The 27,315-nt window shown below is 43.6% G+C and overlaps 1 protein-coding gene across 13 annotated transcripts in view; it reads right to left on the bottom strand.

Annotated features, from left to right (window-relative positions):
- TIAM2 (TIAM Rac1 associated GEF 2) overlaps window positions 1-27,315 on the bottom strand; it is a 234,038-nt gene that overhangs the window by 149,601 nt on the left and 57,122 nt on the right. For 3 of the 13 annotated variants that reach the window (XM_055536045.1, XM_055536038.1, XM_055536043.1), the window contains one exon: window positions 4,554-4,793. The exons of 9 other annotated variants lie outside the window; for them this stretch is intronic. The gene's annotated coding sequence lies outside the window, so the exon portion shown is untranslated. Of the gene's footprint in view, window positions 1-4,553; window positions 4,794-26,454; window positions 26,479-27,315 lie in introns of those variants that run through there. One more of the 13 variants, XM_055536044.1, reaches the window with a different exon arrangement.

Genomic DNA, 27,315 nt, shown 5'->3' with positions numbered 1-27,315 from the left:
TTGCAAAGATAACAGTGGACCCTGCATCCCCAGATGAGAGCAGGTGGGGATCAAGGAAGACCATCCAGGGTTGACACCCCCCAGAGCATCACCAGATACCACTGGGGAGCAGCTCAGACGAGAAGGACATGACGCCAGGCTGCATAGAGCAAGACAGACTTGCCTAGGGACCTGGACTTGAAGGACTGTCTGACTTGGACGTGGAACCAGGGAGGCCCTGCACTGTCATAAGGACAACAGCACAGATGAAGGAGAGAGAGACCAGGAGGCCGGAGACACAAGACACAGAGAAGCATCCAGTGTGATGAAGTACAGCACGGAGTGAAGGTGGACAGAGAGGCAGGTGAGCATGGAGCTCCTCCAAGTCCAGGCTGCCACCTGCCCTTTCATCATGAGACAGCAGCAGACATCACGCACTAGCCCAGCACCATCCATCACTGTGGAACGAGCAGTTAACTGTAGCACATGATGACGAAAATTCACAGGGAAATCCTAAAGTGTTTGTCAAATACAAGAGCATTCATTCACAAGAAGGCTGGAGTCAGGAGCAAACCCCTCCGTAATCCCTGACTTGGGGTCATTTATCGACCTCTCCATAGGTGATTCCCCTCCATGCAAGATGGAGGTGATGATGCCCACCTCGCGGGACTGTTGCGAAAGCAAAATAAGGAAGTATATCTTTCAATTACCTGACACGGGGCTTAGTCCAAGTCAATAAATGTTAAATATTAGATGTTAATTCTTCTTGTCCCAGTTTCTAGGATACAGAAAGAAATGTAGACTTGTCCAAGGGAGCAGTGTGAATAAAAAAAAAGCTTTGAATTATTTTTACCAAGAACAAGGCTAGCGAGATGACTCAGTAATACCAAGGCCAGGCCTCAATGTCCGTTACTAACAAATACTGTAAAACATTTAAAAAGAAGTCTCTCTCCAGGAACTGAGTAAGTGGGTAAATTAAAAATCAAAAGGAAAATGTCGATTAAGAAACTGGCACAATTTGACTTGGTGATTATTGTGTTTCAATATCAATGGTAATATTCTGAAACTATTTTCACAATATTTCTAAAATCAAGAGTAAATAATTAGGGCACAGAGGCCTTCTCCAACCCCAGACCAGCAAAGCAGCCTCTGAACAGGCAGGTAATTGTAGGTCTGTGTCTGAGTTTAGCACAAGACTGAGCTCTACAGGGCTTCTCTTCTTTAGAAATAATTACCCATCACCACGAAAGGGGCTCAGCACACATTCGGAGTTTATAGAATAATCACCTTCTGGTCCTTCGGGCCCAATGTACAATAATCTATGGGGATTGTTGAGAAATGAGCATAAATTATGGCAAATTTATTAAATGTGAATTCTGAGTATGCAAGATAACAAGGATTTGGGGAAAGGATATGAATTTCAAATTCCCAGCAGGTGGATGTGACTGAGGGCGTAGCTACACTATTCTCCTAATTTTGCTCTTCTTATGGCCAACCATCCAGCAATCAAGCTCCACCTTCTCTCCCAGGACCAAATCAGAGTCCAATTAGCATCAAATTACAGTTACCAGCTCTAAACTATCTGTACATCCCTAAACAACCATAATCACAGAATTTCCTTAGACTGGAGGTACTGCAGACATTTAATTTTAATTACTTCAGCATGGAATCAGCAACATTATTTCCCACAGGTATTTTATTACCTGTTCATGTGGATGAACAACCAAAATGTCAATTAGAAGAGGGCTATACGTGGGGAGGGTTGGGCAGAGGATGATGACATACACATGTACGGGTTTTCACCATGTGAAACACATTTACAGGGACACAGTCTAGGAATATAATTTGAATCAAAATTTCAGGGCCCATAATGAATGTTCCATTCCCCTTCTACCTCTTAGACCACCCACAAGAACTCCACTGCCCAGGCCTCAGACCTCAACCCAACTACTATGAATAACTCCTTCCAAGACTTCCCTGGTGGTCCAGTGGCTAAGAATCTGCCTGCCAACGCAAGGGACACGGGTTCAATTCCTGGTCCAGGAAGATCCCACACGCCTCAGGGTGACCAAGCCCTTGTGTCACAACTACTGAGGCCAAGCTTCGAAGCCTGGGCTCCACAAGAAAAGCCACCGCAAAGAGAAGGCTGGGCACCGCAACTAGAGATAGCCCACATGAAGCAACACAGACTGGGCACAGTCCAGAATAAATTTTTTTAAAACATACCTCCTTCTGGCTGGAACCTAAACTGCTGGCTGCCGCCCAGCCTTGCTCTCCACCTCACTTCTAATGCCTCAGGTGTCCTGCCTCTCCTGGCCCCATTGTTACCTGTATTCTCTCCTTCACCAGCATTTTATGCTAAATTCCTTTATCAAGTCTTGTTCTCACTTCATGTGAAACCCTAGGGACTCCAACTGACATTAGGAAAGGAAAGAAGAGGTAGAATCATTATAGTCTCAACTCCCAAGGAAACAAAAAGACAAAGACAAAGATGAAAGTTTTCTTCAACAGTTGGTTGCTGTATTTTTTTTTTTTTTTAGTTCTAATGTAGTGACACAAAAAAGCCAATATTCTATTTAGCTTACATCTCATCTTGTTGCTATAACAGGCCTTGACATCGTTAAAAAATATTTCTAATGCAGTAAGCATGCTCTTGAAAATCTTCTGTATGAATGACCCAGAAGGTTCTTTATCAACTCAGTCTTGCCTTACTACCTTCTACTCCTTCCCTCCCCACAGTAGGAGCTGAGGGCAATCTGGGAGAAGCTAGAATCACATCCCCGACCCTGTGTGCTCTGCTCCATATCCTGCAGGCACCCTGCTGTCCGCATCCAGAGCTGCGGCTGTTCTAGCATCCCTGTCTAGACTGCTGAGATCCAAAGCATCTCTGTCATTTTACCGGATACCCACTCCATCCTCCACTCCCCAAGGCCCTGCTCATGAGATGGACACTGGGGACCCATCTCCAGCTCTACTGACAATCCTCTAAGATTTGAACAACATTTTAACCAGCCCTAGGATCAGTCCTCAAGACAGAAAAGTACATCAATCACAGTTTAAGTAGTAACAGTCTTAGTCCCTTCAGTTCAGTCACTCAGTCGTGTTCAACTCTTTGCCACCCCATGGACTGCAGTATGCCAGGCTTCACCATCTCCTTAGTCCCTTCGGAAGCACTCAACATACAAGAAAAGGTGTATCATACCAACAAGAGCCTACTGTGTAGCACAGGGAACTACACTCAGTATCTCATAATAACCTATAATGGAAAAGAATTTTAAAAATAGATATGTGTATATATATATGTATAACTGAATCATTTTGGTGTACATCTGAAACACAACATTGTAAATCAACTATATTTCAATAAAAATGTAAAAATTCTAAAAAGATGTATTGGTAATACTTTGAAAAAAATTAAATAAACATATCAACAGACTCAACTTTTAAGATTTTTTTGTTGTTGTTTAGTCGCTAAGTCGTGTCCAACTCTTTGCAACCCCATAGACTGCAGCACGCCAGGCTTCCCTGAACTTCACCATCTCCCGGAGTTTGCTCAAACTCATGTCTGCTGAGCCAGATATGCTTAAACCTTTTCCAGATGCTATACAGTCATGGTACATTAACTATTTTACAAAAGACTAACTTTAGAAGTAAATTAACTCTGTTATAGAGAGGAGCTCATGACTAAGTCTATCATTAGGCATTGTCTTCCAGTTAGAACCCTTCTATCCACATCAGCGAGTCGATAATAGTATCAGTTGCTGATGGGGCATGAAGGAATCAACTCTGCATAGGACCTGGTGTCTTGATGGCTTCCTCCATACAGGGTAGCACCTGCAGTGGGTCTTTCAGACACTTAAATTAGTATTTTGGTTCTAGGTGGATCAACCAACAAGTTGCTTTGGGAAAAAACACCCATAAGTCTCTTCTTCTGTCCAAAATCACTTTGTGTTTTCTATCTACTAGCCCCCAAGGACTTGGCAGGGATTACTGGTGTCTGAAAATCTTTCATCTCTGGAGATGAAAGGTGCTGATGAGTATTTGCTGGGAAGCTCTCCCACGCATGCCCTGCGAGGAGATTCAGAATTCTGCCAAGGGTGTTGACTGCAGGTGGGAAAAGGTTACCTTTGAGGTGGAAATTATGATGGACTTTTAATCATCGGGAGGTAGGGCTGCTCACTACCAGGCAGAGACCTGCGGCCCTTCAGTTCTAATTTTCCCTCAGGTGCCACACTGGGTGTGACCTTGAGCCTCACCCTCTTGCTCTTGGGAATCCAGCTTAAGTACACAGAGTGGCTACAGAAACCGACCTGGAATGGAAACATTTGTATACTATCACAATTACACAATGGGGCTTGGCTATAGTTTAGGCCCTTCTATAAAAGGAGCCAATCGGAAATAGGAAAAGGACCATGTAGAACCAAAAACGGATGATACAATCTAATACAGGGTCTTTCTCAAGTCCTTTAACTTCTAAATTTTAGTGACAAACTTTAGGCATAACCAATATCACCTTATGAGAGGTATCAAAAAGGTTTAGTTTCTAATAGGGAATATGGATTTTGTTCACTTACCACGGAATCTGTAAGAAACACTCTGTTCGAAACTTCTGGACCCTCCATCCTCTGCTGTATTCTTTGACTCCCCTGCTCAATTTCAATTCTCTGCCTCTTTCTTGAGCTCTTCCACCTCCACCCACCTCCCTGGATGTTCCTCAGTCCCAGGCTGAGTCTTCACCTCGTGACCTTTGATATTCTTTCTGATGGCGTCATGGCTTCCACTCTCAAAGATCAACACCGAGTCTCCTTCTCCAGCTTAAATGGAAGAGATGGCTCGTCTCAGCTCCAGGGACTTACTGGATGTGCTATTTCAAACTCAGTATGACCCAAACAAAAGCTATTCATTACTCCAGACCTGCGCTGCACCCAAGTTACCTGGTTCTGGGTGCCCAAGCTGAGATAACAGCCCCTCAGCAGGCCAGTCTCACCAGATGCAACCCATCAGCTGCCCTGGTCTTGCCAGGCCCTGCCCTCAGTTTGCACGTGCAGGTGTCAGTAAACCCTTTGCTTCCTCGGTGTCTCTTCCATGTGTGTTTCCTCTCTGATGTTCTGCATTCATACATACTCCAGATGACCCTCCTGTTTCCTACAGGAATACTCCAGGCCTCCTCCATTCACAAATCTCTTCTCCAGTAGTCAGAAGAAAACTCCGAAGCACAAATCAGATTCTGTGATGCTTCATCCATTACAATTAAAAAGCCCAAACTTCTCTGGGCACATGAAACTCAACTGCTGCTTCCAGCTTCTGTCCTGCCAGTTGCCAATGCAGACTCCTCAGGGCCCATGACATCCTATATTCTCCATGCCTAAGCGCCTTTCCTGCAACCAGAGTGCTCCCCTCTCCTGTGACTGTTCAGCACATTTCCCATTCTCAAAATCAGCCTACATGGTTCTTCTAAGATGTCTTCCCTAACATCACAGACAAGGGCTAATAAAGCTTTCCTTTCAGATGTATCACTGCATATTGTACATATCTCTGTTTAAGCACTTACCACACTACACAAATTCTTTGATCATATGCCTATCTGTTCTACTAGGGCACAAACTCTGAGCTGTCTGTTCTTACCACAGCATCACCTAACACAGGGCATGGTAAACACTACATGAGGGGTTCCCTGGTGGGCGAGTGGATAAGAATCCTCCTGCCAACGCAAGGGTCATGGGTGCGATCTCACGTCTGGGAAGATCCCACATGCTGCAGGGCAACTAAGCCCGTCCACCACATCTACTGAGCCCACGCGCTGCAACTACAGAGGCCCATGTGCCAAGAGTGTGCTCTGCAACAAGGGAAGCCACCAGAAGCCCAAGCCCCGCAATGAAAAGTAGCCCCCCTCACTACAACGAGAGAAAACCAGCAAGGAAGACCCAGCACAGCCAAAAATAAATAAGTTTTTAAATGAAAAAAGAATCATGGATTCTGACTTACTTAAAAAAAAAGTGTGACATGAACACAGAGTATTTGCTGAATGAACAAGCAAATAGCAAACAAGCAAACAGTCAAATTCCAGCAGATAACTGTCCCAAGGTATAAATCCATTCTGAAATGCTGCTTCCACTTTCTTCCTATCATCTATACAGCCAGTTATTTCTGACTCAAGGGTCTCCCCATTTTTTTTGAAGATTAGATGCAAATATGACCCAAAGTTGTCTGAAAAGCCAGGGCATCTCAATTCATTTCTATAGCACATAAACTCATGTTCAGAAAATATTTCTTATATGTTTCAAAGGCCAAGCTGAACCACAAAGCTCATAGTGAGGACACATGAATAAAGGTGATTTCTTGGGAACTGAGTCTCCACCCCCACCTCAGGACATCATCATCCCAACACAAATTTCCCTGGAAAAGAGTAAGACAATCAATTTGCCCTAGTGTTTTTAAGACCTTTTGCCCTTTGTTATTTATCATTTCCCTGTTTAACTCATCTTAAAGAAATTCCTGAGGCACTGCCTTCAAGTCAGGAAGAATATGCTTACCAGAAACACGTTTCAGTGAATACTGACTACATGGTATAGGCTTTTTTTTTTTTTTTAAAGAACTACAGTAAGCCAAATTTCAACTTAAGAAAGAACTGTCCAAACAGCAAACTCCAGACAACACATTGGTGGCAAAACTCACAGGGCAGTTAGAAAACAGCAAGACAATTTCTTCAATGTCTCTGTTGTTTCTATTTTCTTTACTGAGATCATAGTGGGAAGTGATAACAAAGCAAATCATCTGCACTTGTTTTATTTTTCTAATATATTTTAGCTGCTATACACAAGATTAATGTAAAATAGGGTATCTCTTCTGTACTAAAATTACTGTGTACAACTACACAGGCCAATCTCTTTCTATGCGTTTACAATGTAATTCTTTGTTATGTACATTTCTTATTTTCTTTTGTGTCTAAACTTCAAACAGGCACAGGTGGTTACAAAGATTATATGCAAATATATGCTAATTTACATAATCTTTGATAACTATTTCCCCCAAACTGCGCCATTATTATCTTCCAGTGAATGGAGCATCTACTTCTGCTTTATTGACTATGCCAAAGCCTTTGTGTGGATCACAACAAACTGGAAAATTCTTCAAGAGATGGGTATAACAGACCATCTGACCTCCCTCCTGAGAAATCTGTATTCAGGTCAAGGAGCAACAGTTAGAACTGAACATGGACTGGTTCCAAATTGGGAAAGGAGTACATCAGGGTTGTATACTGTCACCCTGCTTATTTAACTCATATGCAGAGTACATCATGAGAAACGCTGGGGTGGATGAAGCTCAAGCTGGAATCAAGGTTGCCAGGAGAAATATCAATAGCCTCAGATATGCAGATGGCACCACCCTTATGGCAGAAAGTGAAGAACTAAACAGTCTCTTGATGAAAGTGAAAGAGGAGAGTGAAAAAGTTGGCTTAAAGCTCAACATTCAGAAAACTGAAATCATGGCATCCGGTCCCATCACTTCATGGCAAATAGATGGGGAAACAGTGGAAACAGTGGCTGACTTTATTTTGGCGGGGGTGGGGGGGGTGGGGGGGGCGGTTCCAAGATCACTGTAGATGGTGATTGCAGCCATGAAATTAAAAGATGCTTATTCCTTGGAAGAAAAGCCATGACCAACCTAGACAGCATATTAAAAAGCAGAGATGTTACTTTGCCGACCAAAGGTCCATCTACTCAAAGCTATGGTTTTTCCAGTAGTCATGTATGGATGTGAGAGCTGGACTATCAAGAAAGCTGAGTGCCAAAGAATTGATGCTTTTGAACTGTGGTCTTGGAGAAGACTCTTGAGAGTCCCTTGGACTGCAAGGAGATCCAACCAGTCCATCCTAAAGGAGATAAGTCCTGGGTGTTCATTGGAAGGACTGATGCTGAAGCTGAAACTCCAATACTTTGACCACCTGATGAGAAGAGTTAACTCATTTGAAAAGACCCTGATGCTGGGAAAGATTAAGGGCAGGAAGAGAAGGGGACAACGGAGGATAAGATGGTTGGATGGCATCACTGACTCAATGGACATGAGTTTGAGTAGCCTCCAGGAGTTGTTGATGGACAGGGAAGCCTGGCATGCTACAGTCCATGGGGTCACAAAGAGTTAGACACAAGTTATGACCAACCTAGATAGCATATTGAAAAGCAGAGACATTACCTTGCCAACAAAGGTCCGTCTAGTCAAGGCTATGGTTTTTCCAGTGGTCATGTATGGATGTGAGAGTTGGACTGTGAAGAAGGCTGAGCACCGAAGAATTGATGCTTTTGAACTGTGGTGTTGGAGAAGACTCTTGAGAGTCCCTTGGACTGCAAAGAGATCCAACCAGTCCATTCTGAAGGAGATCAGCCCTGGGTGTTCTTTGGAAGGAATGATGCTAAAGCTGAAACTCCAGTACTTTGGCCACTTCATGCGAAGAGTTGACTCATTGGAAAAGACTCTGATGCTGGGAGGGATTGGGGGCAGGAGGAGAAGGGGACGACAGAGGATGAGATGGCTGGATGACATCACTGACTCGGTGGACGTGAGTTTGAGTGAACTCCGGGAGATGGTGATGAACAGGGAGGCCTGGTGTGCTGCGATTCATGGGGTTGCAAAGAGTTGGACACGACTGAGCAACTGAACTGAACTGAACTGAACTGAATGAAGCTCTAGTTCTTCTCTGATTGAACTTGAATCAAACAGTAGAAAATCAGGCTATAATGTTTACTAATAGCTATAAAGTGGCTATAAAGGATGGTAAGATACTAGGCAGATTCTTCTCACTCACAAAATTTCCTAAAGGGGAAAATGGAACCAAAATAGAGTACCTTGCAACTGCAAAGTCAGAAGAAGAGAACAGTGCTCTCCAAGGAAGGGCAGTCCTGGATTCACATCTTGCCTCCCCTATTTTCTTAATCAGGACTGAGATCTCCTACCTCAGGGCTGAGATGATTAGATGGTCAGTGTATATTAAGCACCCAACACAGACCTGTCTTCCAAGCTCCAGAAAGTCTACCTGCCACTTCCACCAGGCAATCAGAGCTCAATATTCCTTCACCCACTGCTCCCCTCCAAGGCCTGCTGATGGCTCCTCCTCAGTATTTCCCCAGTGCTTCCACCTCCCTCCATCTCCTCTGCTTCAATTCAGTCCACAACACCAAAACTCTCTCCTCCCCACTGGCTTCCCTGAATCTACCTTTAAAAGCCCTTTGGAGTCTTCCCCCTGCTCTTGGATGAAAACCAAGATCCTCATTAGGATCTGCAACGTCTTTTAAGGGTGACCCTCACCCCCCTCACTCCTGACACTACAGCCACACTGCCTCCTACCTCAGGGCCTTTGCACACCCCACTCCTTTGCTTGAAGTGGGGGATCTTTCCTATTCCCAACTCCACACCCAGCCTAATTACTACCTTTCCTGATCCTCAAGGCTAGGTCAGGCCCACCTTGCGACAAATTAAATACTTTGTTCCTCAAAGAACGTTCTACAGTTGAGATAGTATATTTTTACTTACATGATTAATCAATGTATGATTAATCAAGGTATCTCTCTTGTACTTCACTCTAAACTCAAAGGCAGTCAGGGACTAACAAGTCTTGCCGCTATCTTAGTTTGGTGTTTCTGAAACAGAGCCTAAGAGAAGGACCTGAGCTGGGTCATCATGGAGGTCACTCGGAAGGAAGGAATGAGAGGGAGTAGGGAGAGTGGAACAGGGAAGGAGGGCGAGTTCCCAAGGTCAACACTGTGGACCACAGGGTATCCACCCCAGGCAAGAGCCTAGGAGCTTTAAAATCCCCGCTGTGGGATAGCCAGAGGTCTCTAAGAACAACTGACAACGCAAACTTCGACATCAAGACGTCACACTGCTGCCTGTGAACAAGGCAGAAACTAACCTCTGTGCCAAATCTACAGCCTCGAGTGAGTTCCCACAGTCCAACTGGGTTTTCCCCTGGCCCGGCTAACTGGAGTCATATGGTGTGGCAGCTGCATCCTAAGACACAGTGGGCGTCCTTTTCTGAGAATTCTGCAGCTCCAGCAGGCTGGGAAGATCATAAATGGAAATATTGGTAAAGAACTAACCAAAAAATGTGTTCTACTTCAGCGTAACCATTAGGCCTCAGGAAGGTATGCAAAGAAGAATTTCACCAAATATTTTTTTCTGAGTCTATTGTTACAATCTGGGCTTGCTTCCCATTTCTGAAATCAAAGTCTATTACAAAGGATAAAAACTAAAGGAAACCCAGGGCCAAACAGGAAAGACACACCAGAAATATGCAGAAGTCCTATCAAATATTGAAGCCCGTCCACCCAGAGCATCCCTGGTGGGTCCCCTCTGTAAGTCCTCACAGGCGCACATGGTGGCGTCGCAGGGAGGAAAAGCTCCGGGCTCTGGCAGGGCCTAGGCGCACTGCACTGCTTTGATTTCCGCCCATGCTCGAGGCCCTCACAGTCTCACGTTTGATGTGATGTGACCAGTGAACAACAAATACCAACAAAATATGTAAACAGGAGCCTGACAGAAAAGCTCAGAACTAGAAACAGTGGCATCTTCACGGTGAGGCTGAAAGTGATGGCGGGGTTGGAGGCTGCAGGGAGGCATCCTCCTCCCGAGGGCCCAGAAACCACGATGGATGCCACGAGATAGCTCAATACTCTGGAACCCCTTCAGAGAGCAGCTGGGGTTTCCAAAGTTCAATGCTCCCCCGTCTAAAGGACAGCAGAAGGACTGTCAGACACACATCCAGTAACTTGTCTCCACATCACCCATACTGGGTTGGCCTTAGGGGGCCAGGTTATAAACACAAATTAGCAGCCTGACCAGCTGCCAAATCCGCTTAGCGCTTGCTTCTGCCCAGATTTCAAGCCAGAGTCACCACGCCAAGAAAGAAGCTGTTCCTCCTTCGCACCAGATCATTATTTGACTTCAAATATAAATTTGCACTTGAATGCGTGAAAGGGAAGTTCTGCTTTTGTATTATCAAAAAAAAAAAAAAGTTATTCTCCCTTGAAAATAAGGTCACAAAAGTGCAAGAGAAAGGAAATAGACAATTATTTGCACAGGGTTATGTGTAGTAGCAGAATTTGCATTGTTGCAATATAAGAAGAATTAGAAAGAAATGGTTTAATTGTGTGTCTATGAACAAAATTAATTTTTTCAGTCCAAAGGCAGGAGGAAAAGGGGACGACAGAGGATGAGATGGTTGGATGGCATCACCAACGCAATGGACATGAGTTTGAGTAGGCTCCGGGAGTTGGTGACGGACAGGGAAGCCTGGCGTGCTGCAGTCCATGGGGTCTCAAAGAGTCAGACACGACTGAGTTACTGAACTGAACTGAACTGGGCTCTGGAGAGGGGAGGGTTGGAGGAAAAGGAGTTAGAGGCGAAGAAGTAGGGGGTATAAGATGGAGAAGGGAAGGAAGATGAGATGTTTATCTTCACCATGATAGAAGCTAGACTTGGGGAGAAATAAGGAACCTAACAGAAGAATGTTTTGTTTACTTTCAATATGCTCGCACACAAGTTATTAATTACACTGGCCATGAAGTATAATTATGGAACTCAGCTTTAATGTTCGAACCCTGTCAAGCCTCCACCTGGAGTTACTCAAAAGCAGTTTGCCCCTATTGAGAAACAAAGAAATAAAGTCTCCCGACTCAGTAATAAAATTCCAGAACCAGGGCTTCTCTGTGGTATCTGCCAGCTCTTATACTACATTTGGTTTCAGGCCAAATGGAAAGTTCTGAGGAGGTCAGCTCTTCAAATCCCAGCCCAAAATATAGTCACAATTCACAATTAGAGCATAGGCAAGGCAGATATATAAACTCTGGGTTTAATGTTTCAGCAATGTTCATGAGACGATACGCTTTTCTCTGATTTATGTGATTTTCATGTCTTAAGGCTGTAAAAGCTAGACAAGTTTCAGGTTTAGTTCTTAAAAGTACGGTACCGTATCTCACATTATGTGATCCTAACACTCACCAACGTCATCAATATTCCCACACTGGCTAAGGAACTCTTAGGAATTACCAAATCGGCACAACACAAAGTATTTTAAAAAATGTACAGGTAAATTTGTAGATCATTATTAAAATCCTACAACCAGGACACTAAGCTACTTATTCACATTATCAAGAGAAAACAATCCATTTTCCAACCTGTAGGATATCTAGCCTTTATACATGAGGCTAGTCTATTATTTTCCTTCTAAGCGTCTATCTTCCAAAGGACAGTTGTTCGGTATTCCAGATAAATATTTTTGCTGTTCGTATTTATCCACCATTTCTACATGATTTTGTCTTTCACTTATCCCTTTACCCAAGACCTCTCCACATCATATCCACATATACACTGTTTATTTTTTATTCAGTTATAACCTGCATGCAATGAAGGGCACAAATCTTAAGTGCACCTCTCCACAAATTTTACATATGTATATACTCATGTAACTATCATTCAGATCAAGATATATTTCAAGAAATGTACATACGATTGTTCCCCTTCATACACATATGCGCACACACACCCACACACTGCCTCTATCCTTGGGATCACACTAAAGCTGTGGTATAAGCAAACAGAAAACAGGTCAACCACAATATGATCAACTGCTAAAACAATGCTTTTTAGTTGACTGCAGAAAAGAAAAGTATTCAAAGTATCACTTAAATTTGATGCAGAGAGGCTGTTACTACATTTCTAAGTCTTGAATCATTACCCTTTATTAAATTATGTTGCCTTGCCACTAAATCTGAACCAGTTATTTTCTTAAGGAAAAAAAAAAGTTACAAATCTCAGAGTGGAAGAAAATATTTGCAGATCACATATCCAATAAAGAACTTGTCTCCAAAATATGTACAAAAAGTTGTCAAAACCAAACACTAAAATAAACCCGGTTTTTTTAAATGAGAAAAAGACTTGAACAGATACCTCACCAAAGAAGATACATAGATGGCAAATAAGCACATGAAGAGAGGCTCACTATTAGTCATTCAGGAAATGCAAATTAAAGCCATCAGGAGATATTACTGTATACTAGGAAAGTGGCTAAAGTTTTCAAAAAGTAAAACTAACGGATAACACAAAAGCTGGTGAGGATATGGAGCCGTAGGGATGCAAAGTGATGGCCAGCTTGGAACAGTTGCACAGCTTCTTATAAAGCTAAACACACATCTGCCATATAACCCCCTTTATATGGTGACCAAAGCCATCCCAAAGAAAAAGAAACAAAAGAACACAAAGTGGTTGTCTGAGGAGGCCTTACAAATAGCTGAGGAAAGAAGAGAAGTGAAAGGTAAAGGAGAAAAGGCAATATATACCCAATCGAAGGCAGAGTTTCAGAGAGTATTGAGCAGAGATAAGCAGACCTTCTTAAATGAACAATGCAAAGAAGTAGTGGAAAACAATAGGAAAGACTAGAGATCTCTTCAGCAAAACTGGAGATATCAAGTGAACATTTCATGCAAGGATGAGCACAATAAAGGATAGAAATGATAAGGACCTAACAGAAACAGAAGAGATTAAGTGGCAAGAATACACAGAAATATACAAAAAAGTCTTAATGACCCAGACAATCACGATAGTGTTGTCAACTCACCTAGATCTGGGCACCTTGGAGTGTGAAGTCAAGTGGGCTTTTGGAAGCATTACTACAAACAAAGCAAAGCGAGTGGAAGTGATGGAATTCCAGCTAAGCTATTTCAAATCCTAAGAGATGATGCTATTAAAGTGCTGCATTCAATATACCAGCAAATTTGGAAAATCCAACAGTGGTTAAAGCAGCCAGACCCTCTCCAAGAAAAGAGCTGTGTATTTTATAGCCCTGTTTATATGACATTCGAGAAAACACAAAATTCTGGAAGGAGAATCAAATGTTGCCAGGGAGTAGGGGACCACACAGACTTTCAGGATGATGGAACCGTTCATTATGACACAAGGGTGGTGGACATACGACCCTATGCCTTTGTCAGAACCCATACAACTACACCGGGCTTCCCTGGTGGCTCAGATGGTAAGGAATCTGCCTCCAATGCAGGAGGTTGAGTCCTTGGGTTGAAAAGATGCCCTGGAGAAGGGAATGGCAACCCACGCCAGTATTCTGACCTGGAGAATTCCATGGACAGAGGAGCCTGGCAGGCTACAGTCCATGGCATCACAAAGAGTTGGGCACAACTCAACTGAGTGACTTTCAAACACACACATACAACTACATCACAAAGAGTGAAATAAACTCTTATGCAATATTTTCAAAAAATCGCCCAGGGTGTCAGTGGATCTCAGGATGACTTGAAGACTGTAAGAAAGGAATCAATGGGTGACACAGCTTCACTGCAGCGGGTAGGGGAAAGGAGCTGATCTGAGTAACTCTGGAGCCTGGTATTCCACCTGACGCTATAAGCTAATGGAGAGATTTTTTTTTAAAGTACATAAACACTAAACACTGTGTTGTGATTGGTGAATCTGTTGCTCTCAGGAGAGCCAGTTGGCAATTCTGCAACTATACATAAACTAGGACTGAACAGATCATACATAAACTGTGAATAAGGGAAGCCAGGATTTTCACTGTCAAAAAAAGAAACCAGGAGGAAGGAAAGGGAAAAGAATAAAATGAACCTTGTATTTCTGGATTATAGATGTACATAAACAGGCAAATAGCTATAAAAACAAATACAGACATGTGTGTAGATTCTGTGATATCAGTATGAACTCATGTTTAAGATGGAGAAAGAAATATAGATCTCTATATGGATTAGTATGTAAACAATTATTTCCTAGCTCTGTTCATTGAGAGTGCCCAAGAAAAGTAGTGACATCCCCTAGCAATGAGCACACTCAGTACCCAGGTCTTGGTTTCTAAATGCCATTCTCCACTAAAGGCTAATTCTGAGCTGGAATAGGGAACACCGCAGATGAACCAGGCATATCCTATAGAGCCAGAACGCCAAAAGGGAACAGGAGCCAAGCTGAAAGAGTTTTCAGTCCCCATATCTGGAACAACTTGAACAATAATGACAGTATTCGGTTATAACCCAAAGAATAAAGTAAATGACTATGAGTCCATACCAACAAGGTAACTGAATAAACAAACAGAGAAAGAACAAATCTTCCTGACAAAAGAATTACAAGAATGAGGGATATGAAAAATCCTCAGTAGAACTGCACATGCATTCGGCTCAGGGTAGATAAATACTAAAAGCAGTGGGCAGTAAGTGACACTATAGAGAAACAGGGATTTTCAATGCCTCAAAGTACATCACGCCAAACTTATTAAACACTGTGCTAATCTTCAGATATGACCACAAATGAATTGATACTCCTCCCTCCAGAAGGTGGAGCTAAATCCCCTCCCCTTGACAGGAGCTGGACATGATTACTTGCTTCTAACAGAATACAGAAAGTAAAAGATAATTATTACACTATGGAGAAAGCTGGCTGACATGACTTTAAACAAGTGATCAAAGTATAAATCACATTGACATCATGTGTCCCTAAAATGATGCAAAGAAAAGGGAACATCATCACCTTTAAGCTATTCTGCCCAAAATCCATGACCCCAGTCTAATATGAAAAAAAAAATCAGGCCAACACAAAGAAAGGGAGGTTCCATGAGATTCTTGATCATTACTCACCAAAAATGTCAAGGTCATAAAAAAACAAGGAAAAACCAAGAAATAGTCATAGACTGGGGAACACTAAGAGCCATGACAACTAAGTGGAAGGTACAGTCACAAACTGCATCTTGGAACAGAAAACAAGTATTAGTGGGAAAATGTCTCTCGTTTGAAGTATCTTCTTCCTTTCCATTTTGCATGTGAGTGTGTGAGTGAGTGAAAGTGTTGCAGAGAAGAAGCCAATTCTGACTCCATGTTGGAACCGTTTGACTTGCTTTTCATTGCTTTTGCTATTATAATCATACAGAAGGGCTGGCCTCAGAGAATCCTGCCCCTCTGCCTGACTGTTAAACTAAACTGCCTTTGTTCAGAACCCTGTCCACTGTAGATGGCAGGAAGAAATTAACACATTCTCTGCCTGAGGCTTGCCATTCTAGGAGAAGTTTCCAAGATTAATGGCCTTTGCTTCCTCACCTCCCCTGCCCTGCATCTCTGATCTATAAAAGAACCTGGCGTTCAGACCCTGAGAAAATGGTTGTTTTGAGGTGTTAGTCTGCCATCATCTTCTCAGTCAGCCAGCTCCCCGAATAATGTCTCTTCCGTGACTCAACACATTGTCTCTCGGATTCATTGGCCCATTTTGGGGCGAGCAAAGAGAGCCTGGACTTGGAAACAAAAACCGCTCAGTTGTGTCCAACTATTTGCAACTCCATGGACTATAACCATCCAGAATCATCTGTCCATGGATTCTCCAGGCAAAAATACTGGAGTGGCTAGTCATTCTCTGAGCAAAACTATTGGAGTGGTTGTGCACATTGGTAAAATGGAACGAGGACAATAAATTGTTTGAGCACTTAATGAAATAGTATACATAAGGTGATTAGCTTAGTGCTTGCATGTAGTATGTTTTCAGTAACAATATCAACTGCTCTCACTTTTATCAATGTCAATGACTAAGACTTTTATTTCAGTGATCTGTATAGTGCCTGCTGCTGCTGCTGCTAAGTCACTTCAGTCGTGTCTGACTCTGTGCGACCCCATATACAGCAGCCCACCAGGCTCCCCCGTCCCTGGGATTCTCCAGGCAAGAACACTAGAGTGGGTTGCCATTTCCTTCTCCAATGCATGAAAGTGAAAAGTCAAAGTGAAGTCGCTCAGTCGTGTTCAACCCTCAGCGACCCCATGGACTGCAGCCTTCCAGACTCCTCCACCAATGGGATTTTCCAGGCAAGAGTACTGGAGTGGGGTGCCACTGCCTTCTCCGGTATAGTGCCTAGTAGGTGATTTTTTTCCTACATGATTATTAATTATTAATTAGAATATATTTAGTTATTTTTCTAAGTTATGGTTTTTCCAGTAGTCATGTATAGATGTGAGAGTTGGACCACAAAGAAACTGTGGTCCGAAGAACTGATGCTTTTGAACTGTGATGTTAGAGAAGACTCTTGAGAGTCCCTTGGACTGCAAGGAGATCAAACCAGTCAATCCTAAAGGAAATCAGACCTGAATATTCATTGGAAGGACTGATGCTGAAGCTGAAACTCCAAGACTTAGGCCACCTGATGCGAAGAACTGACTCATTAGAAAAGACCCTGATGCTCAGAAAGATTGAGGGCAGGAGGAGAAGGGGACAACAGAGGATGAGATGGTTGGATGGCATCACAGACTCGATAGACATGAGTTTGAGCAAGCTCTGGGAGTTGGTGATGGACAGGGAAGCCTAGCATGCTGCAGTCCATGGGGTCACAAAGAGTCGACATGACTGAGCAACTGAACTGAACCAAAGTTAGTAATTACTTATTAACACTAATAAACATTTATGCAATATCTATTTCACATATTAATAGTCTTTATCTTCAAGGGTTTTACAGGCTAGAATTGCTTCTCTGGCTACACATTAAAATCACCTGGGGAATGTTAACAATATATTAATACCCAAGCCCTACACTCAGAAATTCTATCTTAACTGGTCTGAAATGTGACAGGTTGAAAAACTAATCTAGTTGGAGGAACAGAACATAAACTTTAAAATACATATAAAGAAGTAATAGTACCCCAGTAGCAGTACGCACACGTAGCACCCAGGTCTTGATTTCTAATGCCAAGAAACCAGGGCTTCTTAGGGAAATGGCCAATTCTAGATCTGGTACAAGGAAAATTCACCATGAGGAGGGTGTGTCGCAGGGATATAAAAGCCCGCTAAAAGCATTTCCAACAGCCACATCTGGAATAATTTAAGCAACAAAATAAAGTAGTATTGGATTATAACCTGAAGTATGAAATAAATATACATGAATCCATACTGATATAAATGATTGAATGAATAAGTAAATGTAAGAAAACAGAAACTCTCCCATGCAGAATTAAAAGAATTTATGTAAATCATTTGACCCCAAGGAAGTGGAGCATAACTCCCACACTTTAAGGCAAGGCAATGTAAAGTGACTTTCTTCCAAAGAGTATAGTTTGAAGAGAGAGAGGGAAAAGGAGTAACTTTCCAGTGGAGAAAGCTGCCAAATACTACTTCAAGCCAGATGGTCAAGGTTAACAAGAACAGTGAAAAGTCATATTGATAGTATGTACAATAGCATGTGATAATTATGGCCTCTTATCTCTGTAATCTTCTTCCCCAAAACACATGAACCCAGTCTAATCAGAAAATTAAGAAACATTTTCTAAAACATCTGACTGCTGCTGCTGCTAAGTCGCTTCAGCAGTGCCCGACTCTGTGCGACCCCATAAGATGGCAGCCCACCAGGCTCCCCCGTCCCTGAGATTCTCCAGGCAAGAACACTGGAGGGGGTTGCCATTTCCTTCTCCAATGCATGAAAGTGAAAAGTGAAAGTGAAGTCGCTCAGTCGTGTCCAACTCTTAGCGACCCCATGGACTGCAGCCTACCAGGCTCCTCCGTCCATGGGATTTTCCAGGCAAGAGTACTGGAGTGGGGTGCCATTGCATCTGACTAGAACTCCTCAAAACTGTCAAGGCCACTGAAAACAAGTCAAGTCAGAAAAAACTGTCACAGCTAAGAGGAGGCTAATGAGACGTGATGACAAAAATGTAAAGTGGGATCCTGTGTGGGATCCTAAAATAGAAAAAGGACATTAGGGAAAAACAGAAATTCTGACTAGGGGGAGTGGTGTTAATAATGTATCAATATTGTTTCATTTGTTATAAAAAAAAAAAAATACACCATAATAGTGAAAGGTGTTGAAAATGGGTGTGGGGTATACAGGAACTCTCTATACCATCTTCATAATAATTCTGTAAATCTAAAACCGTCCTATAACAAAAAGTTTATTAAAAGAAAACAAAAGCCAATCAAGAGGTGAGGGGATGGTATCTTGACATTGTCATTAAAGTGCAAAGAAACTGAAGAGTCATGAAAATTTTCAGGAAAGGGCAGGACTGAGGTATAGGGAAAGGCAGGTATGAACAAAGTCCCAGGACCCAGGAAAGCAGTAACATGGAGCTCCATCAGAACTAGTCAGGGCGTACAGGAAAAATCCAAAGGATTGTTTGACTCAACAATTGGTGAAATAAAGACACTGGAAGAGCACAGTTGGTTTTGATTGGCTTTTACGGCCATACAGGCTCAATTCTCTAACATTTTCTAATGGGTTCATTCATTGCTGCTGCTGCTAAGTCACTTCAGTCGTGTCCGACTCTGAGCGACCCCATAGACGGCAGCCCACCAGGCTCCCCAGTCCCTGGGATTCTCCAGGCAAGAACACTGGAGTGGGTTGCCATTTCCTTCTCCAATGCATGAAAATGAAAAGTGAAAGGGAAGTCGCTCAGTCGTGTCCGACTCTTAGCGACCCCACGGACTGCAGCCTACCAGGCTCCTCCATCCATAGGATTTTCCAGGCAAGAGTACTGGAGTGGGATGCCATTGCCTTCTCCGGGGTTCATTCATTATTAACCCAAAATTTTCTGTCTCTTTACACAATGATTTTTCTCAGATAAGCATATTAAGAGTTTGATCCTTGATTGGAGAACTAAGATCCTGCATGCCACACAGCACAGCCCCCCCAAAAAAACAAAAAAAAGTTGTAAGAACAGTTAAAGAACTCCCACACACCCCTCATCCAGATACCCAGTTTCTCCAAGTATCATCATTTTACCATTTTTGTGTTCTCTCTCCCTCTTTGTATGCAAGCTTCAGAGTAGTTATCTTGATAAATATATTGCATTCTTATCAACTGAACTTTCTAAATGTAAACAATATCTCCTTAAAGTTTCAGTACTTTGGATGCCCAATGTCATGGTAACAACCCATTTTCATTATACCATAAAAGATACAGAAGATTGAAAAGAATTTGAAGTAATATCAGGATAGTCTCGACTCTGTTCTGACAGATACTAAATTTATAAGAGCCAACAAGCAGTCCCGCACTTAACGGACCTTACAGACTATTTTCTTAAGATTGACTTTTGTCATAGAATTTGTAGCTAGGCAGGTCAAGGAGAATAGAGATATTCCCATGTTGCATATCACACAATCAATCCCATAATCCTTCAAAAATTTAATATTTGTTAAGCGGAGTCAGGAGACAGAGTATGTAAAAGTTCTATCTATGACTAATCAATAGATCGAGTAACTTGTGTATCATTACAAATGGCATGTTAATGTGAAATATTGTCTTGTAACATAAATCAATCACTGGTATTATTTTTAATGGTACAAGTAAAGTCACCATAATAGACAGAGGAGTTTAAACCACATCCTGCATCTGTGTGCATCTTAGTTTTTCCTGTAGAGGAGCACTAATCTTCCCCCACACACCTCCTCCCCTCGTCCCTCCTATCTCTCCTTTCCCGCGTGAGCCACAGGTGACAAGTTAAAAAAGTAAACGCACTTTCCATGGCAGCAACTGCTAAATAAGCTGTGAGAACACCTTTAAATAGAACAGCAGGGGGGAAACTGCCATCTCATTTTAAATTGCTTGGCTAAAGTCTTTGAAAGAGGTAAGATTTCAGAAAACATCTGATAGAAAAGACCCATCCATCACTGAAACGAGGGCATTCTAGGCCAAGAACACCTTGCCAGGAGACATCCAGGAAACAATGGTTTAGTAGAAAGAACATGTGCTTTGGAACCAGGTGGACTCGGGTCTCCTTCCTGGCTTACTGGTTACTAATACTGCATTTCTGCCCTTGGGCAAGTTCCTGAGATGCTTTCCTTCCCTAAGTAAAATAAATGTGGAGAATAAAACCTAACTTGAATTGGTAAAAAGATGAAATATAGCAAACCAGCACATAACATGTGCTCCATCACCAGGACCAGTAGAGGAGTCCCGATGGGGTCTCCTCCCGGGGGCACCGAGCCTCTAGACAGCTCTCCCTCCTGGTTGTATATTTATACCCTCGCTGGGGTCTTCCGTCCAGACTGTCTTTGAATCCAAAATCCCCTGTTTTCTTATTCTCCACTGGCGAACATTTGCTTCAGTTACAGAGAATGAAGCAGTATGTTGAGAAAGTGTAAAATTACCAAAACTACCAAAAACTTCAGTTCAGTCACGTAGTCGTGTCCAACTCTATGCAACCCCATGGACTGCAGCATTCCAGGCTTCCCTGTCCATCACCAACTCTCAGAGCTTGGTCAAACTCACGTCCATCACATCGGTGATGCCATCCAACCATCTCATCCTCTGCCATCCCCTTCTCCTCCAGCCTTCAATCTTTCCCAGCATCAGGGTCTTTTCCAACTGAGTTGGTTCTTTGCATCAGGTGGCCAAAGTACTGGAGTTTCAGCTTCAGTATCAGTCCTTCCAATGAATATTCAGGACTGATTTCCTTTAAGATGGATTAGCTGGATCTTCTTGCAGTCCAAGGGACTCTCAAGAGAGTCTTTTCCAACACCACAGTTCAAAAAACGACTTAGCTTTTGCCTAAATCAGACCCTCATCATAGTGTCATTTCTCTTATCATGATATATATTTAAAACAAATATTTTCCTACAACTACCACATAACTTTCTGGCAAACCCGAATTTTCTGTAATTTAAGAAAAAAATTGAAATGAAAGCATCTTGTTTGTCCAGAAATCAATCTTCCAAATTTCCTTTCCAAACATATGTTTACACCAGATTTTTTTAATTCGTGTTGTTTTTTAAGGACAGTTATTGCTTCAAATGAGAACTATTCTGATCAGTGCACCAATTATAAAACTGAAGGTCAGAACAGGCGGTTAAAACACACACTCTGAACAAGATTAGCTGCTGCCAACACAACAGACACGCCAAGATTCAGCTGCAAGTCAAGTCAGACGAACTTTCCAGCCACAGACAAATCTAGTAATTACAAGCACTAATGACCCACCGCTAATGAACAAGCTTGGCAACTAAAGTAGCTGTAAATCAGGAAAACACAGGGGCTAAACAGGGCCATTTCCCGTTATCTGTTTGATTTCTTTTTCGAGAGTTTGACAAAATCTAGGTATGAAATGAACGACCTGAAAACGCACTCCCTTCCCAGACTCCACCCTGGAAACCTCTCTCTGGGTTCTCCGGGCAGAAAAGCACCCCTGGCCTCCAAGGCCAGGGTCTCCAAGGTCAAGGTGATAAAAGGCCCCATTTGGAGTTCACAGGTGTGTCTGGGGCTCAAACAAGGCGCCGGGGGCTCCCTCAACGCGTGGATGGTGCGTTTCAAGAGCGCTTTCTATTCAAGCACGCCTGTTTGTTTGTTGCACCGTTTATATCACCTTGTAAAAATACTCTGGAGCAATACAGCCAATCTCCCACAGCCCTCACGCTACCTTCCCAGAGACGTGCAGGCCTTCCAGGCTCCCTTGTGGCTCTCGTTACCGCCTCTGACCCTGCCTCATGGTGCTGTTTTCTGACTCCCTTATCCCAAACTCACCTGTGCTCACATCCTCCCTTCTCCTACGTCTTCCTCCTCCCGTCTGGGTCCCACTTTTTTCCTCGCAGCCTTGTTCATTCATTTGCTCTCTCCTTCTCTGTGCGCGATCTACTCCAACAATCTCTCTCATCACAACGGACAGCAGCAAACCACAAAAATCAGAATATTTTTTTATTTATTTGGCTGTGTCGGGTCTCAGCTGCGGCACTTGGGATCTCCGTTTGCAGAGCATGGACTCTCTCATTGCGCGGGCTTAGTTGCTTCTCCTCACGTGGGATCTTAGTTCCCCGACCAGGATCAAACCTGCGTCCTCTGCTCTGCAAGGTGGATTCTTAACCACTGGACCACCAGGAAGTCCCCCCAGTGAGAATTTTTCAAGCATGCCGGCTTGGCCCACCTAATGCCCATGTCTCCCGTCCAGTTCTATGTGACTCAACCGGTAGCACTTGGGTTTGTGTTTAACAGTGCTCATCTGCCGGTCACTTCTGCTTCCCTCGCTGCCTGAACGAGAAGGCACCAAGAGCCTCTGTGTGCCGACACCCTCTCCTCTCCTCTCTGCCTCACAAGACTGAGTGCTTTCCTTCACCATCCACTCCCTTTACCCCCTGTGTTTTCAATCACTGGGCCTCGGGGCCGGGCTGAAAAGACAGAAGAGAAGGAGCAGGAGGAGGTGAGGTGGCTGGGACTTCTTGCCCTCACTAAGCTCAGGTCGGAGGGGAGCGCAGAAAGACCTTTGGGGGCTGGACAGCCACTCACTGCTGCCTCCTGGGCGAACCTGGGACAAGGAACCCTGAGAAGGACAAACGGCAGAGGTAGGAGGCAGATGGGCGACAAAGGAGAGAAGAACCTGGGTATCCCGACCCCAGACCCATCGGGAGCTCAGCATCCCCGCCATCTCCCCATCTCCCCTGCTCACCCCACGACCTCACAAGTCTGACCAGAAAATCTCTCTCGAGATGCATCTCACAGATGCCCTACAAGTCTGAGAGCCATCGCTAGCTCATGTTGCTTTTCCAACAAGAATAAGCTGTAGTAACAAATCCAAATGCCAGTGGCAATGGAGGCAGGGCTGGTTGGGGGTCGGGGGGGACTTCCACACAGAAGAGGGGACTGTCCTGCAGAGTCAGAGTCCACACATCCCCCCCTCCATCCCAGAGAGGCACGGGGTTCCCAGGGGAAGCTCTGAGAAGAGCAGAAACCCTGGAGAACAATGTGTGAGCCAATTCCTCACACTCGCATTCTCCAGGCCCTTGCAGTTCTAGACTACAGACAGGGCAAAGAGCCCTCCCTCCCTGCAGACTAGAGCAAGGAGACATTGCTGGGCTTCAGGTTCCTCTGAAAGCCGAGGGAGTTGGACTAGAGCAGCGAGACCTGCATAGCACAATCACCCCAGGAGCCCCCACCACCCCGCCCACTTTGAGATCCACCTCCAGAGACTCCATTTAGCCGGCCAGGGACGAGCCCAATGGTGTCTTCATTTTAAATTCTCCAGGTGGCTCTCTTGTGCTGCCAGTGCTGAGACCACTGGACAAGAAGGTCTCTAAAAGCCCCTCCAGCTCAATGAAGGCAGCAGAGGACATGGGGAGAGCAGCCAGAAGAACCTGGTTTTAAACCCACTTTCCGCCCCCTTCTTGTCCATGTTACTCTGGGTAGGTCTCTCTCCTGCCAGAGTCACGCCTTCCTCATCTGATCGTGTAGATGACAATGCTTCCTCCATAATGTTATGAGGTGGAAATAAAATCATGCAGGGGAAGAACCTGAATACAGTCACTAGTGTTTAATGTAACTACAGGATGAGTGAGCTAAAAACGTCAGAGGCATCCTTAAGTCTTAGTCATGTCCGACTCTTTGTGATCCCAGGGACTATAGCCCACCAGGCTCCTCTGACCATGGGATTCTCCAGGCAAGAATACTGGAGTGGGTTGCCATGCCCTCCTCCAGGGAATCTTCCCAATTCAGGGATGGAAGCCAGGTCTCTTGCATTGCAGACAGATTCTTTACCATCTGAGCCACCAGGGAAGTCCTACATCCTTAAGTTCCCCACTGACATAGGATGACCAGTGGGATCCTGCCTGCATTCAACCCTGCTGAGGAGGCAATTGCTAATAAAAGAGCTGAGAGGCCCAAGTGCCAAGTGGACCAAGCCCTGGAGGCCTGGGGGCCGGGCAACTGTCTGCAACAGGACGGGTGGGGGAACCACAGGAAAAGGCTTTCCTCTCCCTCAGTGAACAAACGCTGTAGATAAAAAGTTAGGGGAAAAAAAGAAAGAAACAGAATAAAGCTGTAAATGCTGGCTTCTGGCCAATCAGCCAGGGTGAGGGAACGAATTTCCCATACAAAACTGTTTCAACCGAGTCTATCTGTTAATTTACTTCAAAGCAGGCCACTTTTTTTTTTCCCTCTCACACTAAAAATAAAAGTTTCCAAACTGCCCTAATTGGAACTAACATCACACAGGCAATATGGATCTGTCTCAGATGAAGAAGGGAAAAGTGTGAAGAAGTTAATTTTAAAACCAACCTTATTGTTCTTACTTTCACCGAAGGGTTACAAGAATTTATGATACCATGCAGGGGGCCTCTGGGGCTCCTGGGCACAAAGCCCTCCTGTGTCCCTCATTTCTTTGATCATAGGGAACAGCCTTCACTGAGCCTCCATGACCTTTCCTGAATTCCAATGGGCAGATTCAAACAGTTAATTAGGGAAGGGAGGGAATGTGAGAAGAGGGTGAAACAGTCAAGAACAGCCTTTATCTTTGAGCTGTTTTGCAAATGCTGAGACCCCCTCCAGGTGGGAGACGTTAACGATTAACTTAATGACGGAATGCTGCCCACAAGCATGGAGACCCCAGACCAGTTGGACCTGAAGGTTGATGATGCTGACTCCAACTTAACCTCATCACCAACCCAGCAGAAGAATGTCCACCAGCTGATCACCCTCTCTTTGAACAATTACCATGAAACTTGTTGCTGTCTTCTCCAAGGAAGGACACGTGGTTTTGAGGGGCTAGCCCACTGTGGCCCCCTTTGCTTGGCAAAGTAATAAAGCTATCCTTTTCTACTTCCCTCAAAAACTCCACTATTTGATTCGGCACCAGTGTACAAAGGAGCTGAGTTTTCAGCATCATTTAGATGAGAGAATGCCCACAAACCAACTATTTGGTAGTAATGAAGCCTATACATTTTAGGCATGCATATGAAAACAGTCATGACCAAAGCTGTGAAATGAACATGCAAACTATTTTTTAGCTGGCATTATTTCTTTTAAAAAATTCTTCCTTTTTTCACTGATCACACTAAAACTCAGAATAGGGAATTAATTCCCTGGTTGTCCAGTGGTTAGGACTCTGTGCTTTCATCGCCAAGAGCCCGGGTTTAATCTTTGGTCAGGGAGCTAAGATTCCCCTAAGCCACGAGTCACGACCAAAAAAAAAAACAAACAAAAAACCTCAGAACAATACAAAGTTCCTCTTTGTTTTACAAATTCTCAGTACCATTTTTTTCAACCACACCCTTTTCTTTGGAATACTAGGATAAAGCCAAAAATAATCTGGCTACATTCAAACCCACGGAAAGGACGGCTATTCTCAACAGATTTGGAGCTCCTCCTCCTTTCATCTTTTCAGAGATCAAAATAATGCAAAGCAGCCTTTGATTCATGACTAACATGAAGTTTTATAAAGTTTCCCCAAAGTCTCCAGGGAAGGGGAGGGACGATTTTTTTGCGAACAGTTTTCTATTATTCAAAAGGCCGGAAACAGTATAAAAGCCCCACTCGAATGATAATGGGGTTTGATTGATTTAGAGACCTTGTTTTTCACCTTTAATTTCAGATTCAAATTCCAGCTTTGTCTAAGAAGTGAAAATGAATCTGGCAAATCCATCCCAGTGCCCAACTGGCATTTGGACAATGAGCAATCTGGACCCTGAAATCTACATCTGAAAATCAGGGATCTGGCCAAGTTGAGAAGCCTGGATGGCGGTTGCCCTTACCCTGTTTGGCAGTACAAGGTCTGCACTCCCTCAGGATAATGCGTCCTGCCACAAAAGAAAGCGTGAAGCATGCTGTGATTTTTTGCTTTCATTTTCGCTTTCTTGATATGGAATAAACTCATATCGTTTTACTTCTGAAAGTTCCATTTCTCCTACAAAAAGAAGAAATTAGGCTATTACTGAAGGTGATACAACTCAACAAGAAGAAATTCAGGACCCACTCTGCCTTCCGCTGCACGTGTTAAGCCTCATTAAATGTCTTCTCGCCTGACATTTGTACAAGTTGCTTCCAAGGAGTCCATCTGGTCACTCAAGCCCTGCTTTCAATGACAAAGGCTCCTAACAGCTTCATTAAAGGCCTGAGTGGCACTGAGGAATTCCCAGAGGTAATGAGATTCTTCTAATCTCTGATTGATGAAGTATTTATCTAAGTCCGAAACAGATATGAAGACTAATCAGAGTGGGGGGAAAGATGAGAAAGGAATTAGCCAAAGAAGAGTATGCATCTTTTTTGACATAAGACTACCTCAAGGTCATAATTATCATGGAAATTTTATCCAATTCCTCAGAAAGTGCTTCTAAAATTTTATCAGGCAACAGTCTAGGCGAGAAATTAAAAGTTAATTGATTTTGGTCAAAGGTCACTTTGTCATGGGGTAAATTACAGTAGAAACGGTTATCTGGGAAGATGCTTAAAGTAAATGTGGACCAGAGTGAGTTTAAATGGAATAAACCCGTTTCCATCCCTAGGGGCTTTCTAATTACTTGTCCGTCTTCTGGATGTGATACGTCTTGCCAGATCTTTTTGCTTCCGAGGATAAAGGTCAGAGGTGGTGAGTGGTTTGCTCTGGACACTCCCTA

This window comes from Bubalus kerabau, chromosome 9, assembly GCF_029407905.1.
Source record: "Bubalus kerabau isolate K-KA32 ecotype Philippines breed swamp buffalo chromosome 9, PCC_UOA_SB_1v2, whole genome shotgun sequence".
Classification (NCBI taxonomy): domain Eukaryota; kingdom Metazoa; phylum Chordata; class Mammalia; order Artiodactyla; family Bovidae; genus Bubalus; species Bubalus kerabau.
This window is presented reverse-complemented; position numbering and strand designations above follow the sequence as displayed.